This window comes from Heterodontus francisci, unplaced genomic scaffold (assembly GCF_036365525.1).
Source record: "Heterodontus francisci isolate sHetFra1 unplaced genomic scaffold, sHetFra1.hap1 HAP1_SCAFFOLD_162, whole genome shotgun sequence".
Lineage (NCBI taxonomy): Eukaryota > Metazoa > Chordata > Chondrichthyes > Heterodontiformes > Heterodontidae > Heterodontus > Heterodontus francisci.
Window position 1 is genome coordinate 4,114,900 of NW_027140217.1, and position 8,372 is coordinate 4,123,271.

Consider the following 8,372-nt stretch of genomic DNA (forward strand, 5'->3'; position numbering starts at 1 on the left):
TTCCCCACACACTGAAACAGCTTTCCCACACACTGAAACCCCTTCTGCACACAGTTGAACCTTTCCCCACACACTGAAACCCCTTTCCCACACACTGAAACCCCTTCCCCACACACTGAATCCCCTACCGCACACAATGAAACACCTTCCCCACACAATGAAACACCTTCCCCACATACTGAAACCCCTTCCCCACACACTGAAACCCCTTCCGCTCACAATGAAACACATTCCGCACACACTGAAACAACTTCCGCACACACTGAAACCCATCCACATACACTGAAACCCATCCCCACACACTGAAACCCATCCCAACACACTGAAACGCCTTCCCCACACAATGAAACCCTTCCCCAAACACTGAAACAAATCCCCACACACAATGAAACACCTTCCCCACACACAGAAACCCCTTCCCCAGGCACTGAAACACCTTACCCACACACTGAAACACCTTCCCCACACACTGAAATACCTTCCCCACACACTGAAACCCATTCCCCACACACTGAAACCCCTTCCGCACACACTGAAACCGTTCTCCACACACTGAAACCCCTTCCCCACTCACTGAACACTTCCCCACACACTGAAACCCCTTCCCCACACACTGAAACCCCTTCCCCACACACTGAAACAGCTTCCCCACACACTGAAACCCCTTCCGCACACAGTTAAACCTTTCCCCACACACTGAAACCCCTTTCCCACACACTGAAACCCCTTCCCCACACACTGAATCCCCTACCGCACACAATGAAACACCTTCCCCACACAATGAAACACCTTCCCCACATACTGAAACCCCTTCCCCACACACTGAAACCCCTTCCGCTCACAATGAAACACCTTCCCCACACACAGAAACCCCTTCCCCACACACTCAACCCCTTCCCCAAAGACTGAAACATCGTCCCCACACACTGTAACCTTTCCCCACACACTGAAACACATCCCCACCCACTGAAACCCCTTCCCCACACACTGAAACCCCTTCCGCACACACTGAAACCGTTCTCCACACACTGAAACCCCTTCCCCACACACTGAACCCTTCCCCACACACTGAAACCCCTTCCCCACACACTGAAACCCCTTCCCCACACACTGAAACAGCTTCCCCACACACAGAAACCCCTTCCGCACACAGTTAAACCTTTCCCCACACACTGAAACCCCTTTCCCACACACTGAAACCCCTTCCCCACACACTGAATCCCCTACCGCACACAATGAAAGACCTTCCCCACACAATGAAACACCTTCCCCACATACTGAAACCCCTTCCCCACTCACTGAAACCCCTTCCGCTCACAATGAAACACATTCCCCACACACTGAAACCACTTCCCCACACACTGAAACACATTCCGCAAACACTGAAACCCCTTCCGCACACACTGAAACACCTTCCCCACACACCGAAACGACTTCACCACACACTGAAACCTCTTCCCCACACACTGAAACCCCTTCCGCACACACTGAAACCCCTTCGCCACACACTGAAACCCATCCACATACACTGAAACTCATCCCCACACACTGAAACCCATCCCAACACACTGAAACACCTTCCCCACACAATGAACCCCTTCCCCACACACTGAAACAAGTCCCCACACACAATGAAACACCTTCCCCACACACAGAAACCCCTTCCCCAGGCACTGAAACACCTTACCCTCACACTGAAACACCTTCCCCACACTTTGAAATACCTCCCCCACACACTGAAACCCCTTCCCCACACACTGAAACCCCTTCCGCACACACTGAAACCGTTCTCCACACACTGAAACCCTTTCCCCACTCACTGAACACTTCCCCACACACTGAAACCCCTTCCCCACACACTGAAACCCCTTCCCCACACACTGAAACAGCTTCCCCACACACTGAAACCCCTTCCGCACACAGTTAAACCTTTCCCCACACACTGAAACCCCTTTCCCACACACTGAAACCCCTTCCCCACACACTGAATCCCCTACCGCACACAATGAAACACCGTCCCCACACAATGAAACACCTTCCCCACATACTGAAACCCCTTCCCCACACACTGAAACCCCTTCCGCTCACAATGAAACACCTTCCCCACACACTGAAACCCCTTCCCCACACACTGAAACCGTTCTCCACACACTGAAACCCTTTCCCCACTCACTGAACACTTCCCCACACACTGAAACCCCTTCCCCACACACTGAAACCCCTTCCCCACACACTGCAACAGCTTCCCCACACACTGAAACCCCTTCCGCACACAGTTAAACCTTTCCCCACACACTGAAACCCCTTTCCCACACACTGAAACCCCTTCCCCACACACTGAATCCCCTACCGCACACAATGAAACACCGTCCCCACACAATGAAACACCTACCCCACATACTGAAACCCCTTCCCCACACACTGAAACCCCTTCCGCTCACAATGAAACACCTTCCCCACACACAGAAACCCCTTCCCCACACACTGAAACACATTCCGCAAACACTGAAACCCCTTCCGCACACAATGAAAGACCTTCCCCACACAATGAAACACCTTCCCCACATACTGAAACCCCTTCCCCACTCACTGAAACCACTTCCGCTCACAATGAAACACCTTCCCCACACACTGAAACCACTTCCCCACACACTGAAACACATTCCGCAAACACTGAAACCCCTTCCGCACACACTGAAACACCTTCCCCACACACTGAAACGACTTCACCACACACTGAAACCCCTTCCCCACACACTGAAACCCCTTCCGCACATACTGAAACCCCTTCCCCACACACTGAAACACATCCACATACACTGAAACTCATCCCCACACACTGAAACCCATCCCAATACACTGAAACACCTTCCCCACACAATGAAACCCTTCCCCACACACTGAAACAAATCCCCACACACAATGAAACACCTTCCCCACACACAGAAACCCCTTCCCCAGGCACTGAAACACCTTACCCACACACTGAAACACCTTCCCCACACTTTGAAATACCTTCCCCACACACTGAAACCCCTTCCCCACACACTGAAACCCCTTCCGTACACACTGAAACCGGTCTCCACACACTGAAACCCTTTCCCCACTCACTGAACACTTCCCCACACACTGAAACCCCTTCCCCACACACTGAAACCCCTTCCCCACACACTGAAACAGATTCCCCACACACTGAAACCCCTTCCGCATACAGTTAAACCTTTCCCCACACACTGAAACCCCTTTCCCACACACTGAAACCCCTTCCCCACACACTGAATCCCGTACCGCACACAATGAAACACCTTCCCCACACAATGAAACACCTTCCCCACATACTGAAACCCCTTCCCCACACACTGAAACCCCTTCCGCTCACAATGAAACACCTTCCCCACACACTGAAACCACTTCCCCACACACTGAAACACATTCCCCACACACTGAAACACATTCCGCACACACTGAAACTCCTTCCGCACACACTGAAACAACTTCCCCACACACTGAAACGCCTTCATCACACACTGAAACCCCTTCCCCACGCACTGAAACCCCTTCCCCACACACTACAACACTTACCCACACACTGAAACCCTTCCTCACACACTGAAACACCTTCCCCTCACACTGAAACCCCTTCCGCACACAGTTAAACCCTTCCCCACACACTGAAACACCTTCCCCACACACTGAAACCCCTTCCGCTCACAATGAAACACCTTCCCCACACACTGAAACCACTTCCCCACACACTGAAACACATTCCGCAAATACTGAAACCCCTTCCGCACACACTGAAACACCTTCCCCACACACTGAAACGACTTCACCACACACTGAAACCCCTTCCCCACACACTGAAACCCCTTCCGCACACACTGAAACCCCTTCCCCACACACTGAAACCCATCCACATACACTGAAACCCATCCCCACACACTGAAACCCATCCCAACACACTGAAACACCTTCCCCACACAATGAAACCCTTCCCCAAACACTGAAACAAATCCCCACACACAATGAAACTCCTTCCCCACACACAGAAACCCCTTCCCCAGGCACTGAAACACCTTACCCACACACTGAAACACCTTCCCCACACACTGAAATACCTTCCCCACACACTGAAACCCCTTCCCCACACACTGAAACCCCTTCCGCACACACTGAAACCGTTCTCCACACACTGAAACCCCTTCCCCACTCACTGAACACTTCCCCACACACTGAAACCCCTTCCCCACACACTGAAACCCCTTCCCCACACACTGAAACAGCTTCCCCACACACTGAAACCCCTTCCGCACACAGTTAAACCTTTCCCCACACACTGAAACCCCTTTCCCACACACTGAAACCCCTTCCCCACACACTGAATCCCCTACCGCACACAATGAAACACCTTCCCCACACAATGAAACATCTTCCCCACATACTGAAACCCCTTCCCCACACACTGAAACCCCTTCCGCTCACAACGAAACACCTTCCCCACACACAGAAACCCCTTCCCCACACACTGAAACACATTCCGCAAACACTGAAACCCCTTCCGCACACAATGAAAGACCTTCCCCACACAATGAAACACCTTCCCCACATACTGAAACCCCTTCCCCACTCACTGAAACCCCTTCCGCTCACAATGAAACACCTTCCCCACACACTGAAACCACTTCCCCACACACTGAAACACATTCCGCAAACACTGAAACCCCTTCCGCACACACTGAAACACCTTCCCCACACACTGAAACGACTTCACCACACACTGAAACCCCTTCCCCACACACTGAAACCCCTTCCGCACACACTGAAACCCCTTCCCCACACACTGAAACACATCCACATACACTGAAACTCATCCCCACACACTGAAACCCATCCCAATACACTGAAACACCTTCCCCACACAATGAAACCCTTCCCCACACACTGAAACAAATCCCCACACACAATGAAACACCTTCCCCACACACAGAAACCCCTTCCCCAGGCACTGAAACACCTTACCCACACACTGAAACACCTTCCCCACACTTTGAAATACCTTCCCCACACACTGAAACCCCTTCCCCACACACTGAAACCCCTTCCGTACACACTGAAACCGGTCTCCACACACTGAAACCCTTTCCCCACTCACTGAACACTTCCCCACACACTGAAACCCCTTCCCCACACACTGAAACCCCTTCCCCACACACTGAAACAGATTCCCCACACACTGAAACCCCTTCCGCATACAGTTAAACCTTTCCCCACACACTGAAACCCCTTTCCCACACACTGAAACCCCTTCCCCACACACTGAATCCCGTACCGCACACAATGAAACACCTTCCCCACACAATGAAACACCTTCCCCACATACTGAAACCCCTTCCCCACACACTGAAACCCCTTCCGCTCACAATGAAACACCTTCCCCACACACTGAAACCACTTCCCCACACACTGAAACACATTCCCCACACACTGAAACACATTCCGCACACACTGAAACTCCTTCCGCACACACTGAAACAACTTCCCCACACACTGAAACGCCTTCATCACACACTGAAACCCCTTCCCCACGCACTGAAACCCCTTCCCCACACACTACAACACTTACCCACACACTGAAACCCTTCCTCACACACTGAAACACCTTCCCCTCACACTGAAACCCCTTCCGCACACAGTTAAACCCTTCCCCACACACTGAAACACCTTCCCCACACACTGAAACCCCTTCCGCTCACAATGAAACACCTTCCCCACACACTGAAACCACTTCCCCACACACTGAAACACATTCCGCAAATACTGAAACCCCTTCCGCACACACTGAAACACCTTCCCCACACACTGAAACGACTTCACCACACACTGAAACCCCTTCCCCACACACTGAAACCCCTTCCGCACACACTGAAACCCCTTCCCCACACACTGAAACCCATCCACATACACTGAAACCCATCCCCACACACTGAAACCCATCCCAACACACTGAAACCCCTTCCCCACACACTGAAACCCCTTCCGCACACACTGAAACCGTTCTCCACACACTGAAACCCCTTCCCCACACACTGAACCCTTCCCCACACACTGAAACCCCTTCCCCACACACTGAAACCCCTTCCCCACACACTGAAACAGCTTCCCCACACACAGAAACCCCTTCCGCACACAGTTAAACCTTTCCCCACACACTGAAACCCCTTTCCCACACACTGAAACCCCTTCCCCACACACTGAATCCCCTACCGCACACAATGAAAGACCTTCCCCACACAATGAAACACCTTCCCCACATACTGAAACCCCTTCCCCACTCACTGAAACCCCTTCCGCTCACAATGAAACACATTCCCCACACACTGAAACCACTTCCCCACACACTGAAACACATTCCGCAAACACTGAAACCCCTTCCGCACACACTGAAACACCTTCCCCACACACCGAAACGACTTCACCACACACTGAAACCTCTTCCCCACACACTGAAACCCCTTCCGCACACACTGAAACCCCTTCGCCACACACTGAAACCCATCCACATACACTGAAACTCATCCCCACACACTGAAACCCATCCCAACACACTGAAACACCTTCCCCACACAATGAAACCCTTCCCCACACACTGAAACAAGTCCCCACACACAATGAAACACCTTCCCCACACACAGAAACCCCTTCCCCAGGCACTGAAACACCTTACCCTCACACTGAAACACCTTCCCCACACTTTGAAATACCTCCCCCACACACTGAAACCCCTTCCCCACACACTGAAACCCCTTCCGCACACACTGAAACCGTTCTCCACACACTGAAACCCTTTCCCCACTCACTGAACACTTCCCCACACACTGAAACCCCTTCCCCACACACTGAAACCCCTTCCCCACACACTGAAACAGCTTCCCCACACACTGAAACCCCTTCCGCACACAGTTAAACCTTTCCCCACACACTGAAACCCCTTTCCCACACACTGAAACCCCTTCCCCACACACTGAATCCCCTACCGCACACAATGAAACACCGTCCCCACACAATGAAACACCTTCCCCACATACTGAAACCCCTTCCCCACACACTGAAACCCCTTCCGCTCACAATGAAACACCTTCCCCACACACTGAAACCCCTTCCCCACACACTGAAACCGTTCTCCACACACTGAAACCCTTTCCCCACTCACTGAACACTTCCCCACACACTGAAACCCCTTCCCCACACACTGAAACCCCTTCCCCACACACTGAAACAGCTTCCCCACACACTGAAACCCCTTCCGCACACAGTTAAACCTTTCCCCACACACTGAAACCCCTTTCCCACACACTGAAACCCCTTCCCCACACACTGAATCCCCTACCGCACACAATGAAACACCGTCCCCACACAATGAAACACCTACCCCACATACTGAAACCCCTTCCCCACACACTGAAACACATTCCGCAAACACTGAAACCCCTTCCGCACACAATGAAAGACCTTCCCCACACAATGAAACACCTTCCCCACATACTGAAACCCCTTCCCCACTCACTGAAACCCCTTCCGCTCACAATGAAACACCTTCCCCACACACTGAAACCACTTCCCCACACACTGAAACACATTCCGCAAACACTGAAACCCCTTCCGCACACACTGAAACACCTTCCCCACACACTGAAACGACTTCACCACACACTGAAACCCCTTCCCCACACACTGAAACCCCTTCCGCACACACTGAAACCCCTTCCCCACACACTGAAACACATCCACATACACTGAAACTCATCCCCACACACTGAAACCCATCCCAATACACTGAAACACCTTCCCCACACAATGAAACCCTTCCCCACACACTGAAACAAATCCCCACACACAATGAAACACCTTCCCCACACACAGAAACCCCTTCCCCAGGCACTGAAACACCTTACCCACACACTGAAACACCTTCCCCACACTTTGAAATACCTTCCCCACACACTGAAACCCCTTCCCCACACACTGAAACCCCTTCCGTACACACTGAAACCGGTCTCCACACACTGAAACCCTTTCCCCACTCACTGAACACTTCCCCACACACTGAAACCCCTTCCCCACACACTGAAACCCCTTCCCCACACACTGAAACAGATTCCCCACACACTGAAACCCCTTCCGCATACAGTTAAACCTTTCCCCACACACTGAAACCCCTTTCCCACACACTGAAACCCCTTCCCCACACACTGAATCCCGTACCGCACACAATGAAACACCTTCCCCACACAATGAAACACCTTCCCCACATACTGAAACCCCTTCCCCACACACTGAAACCCCTTCCGCTCACAATGAAACACCTTCCCCAC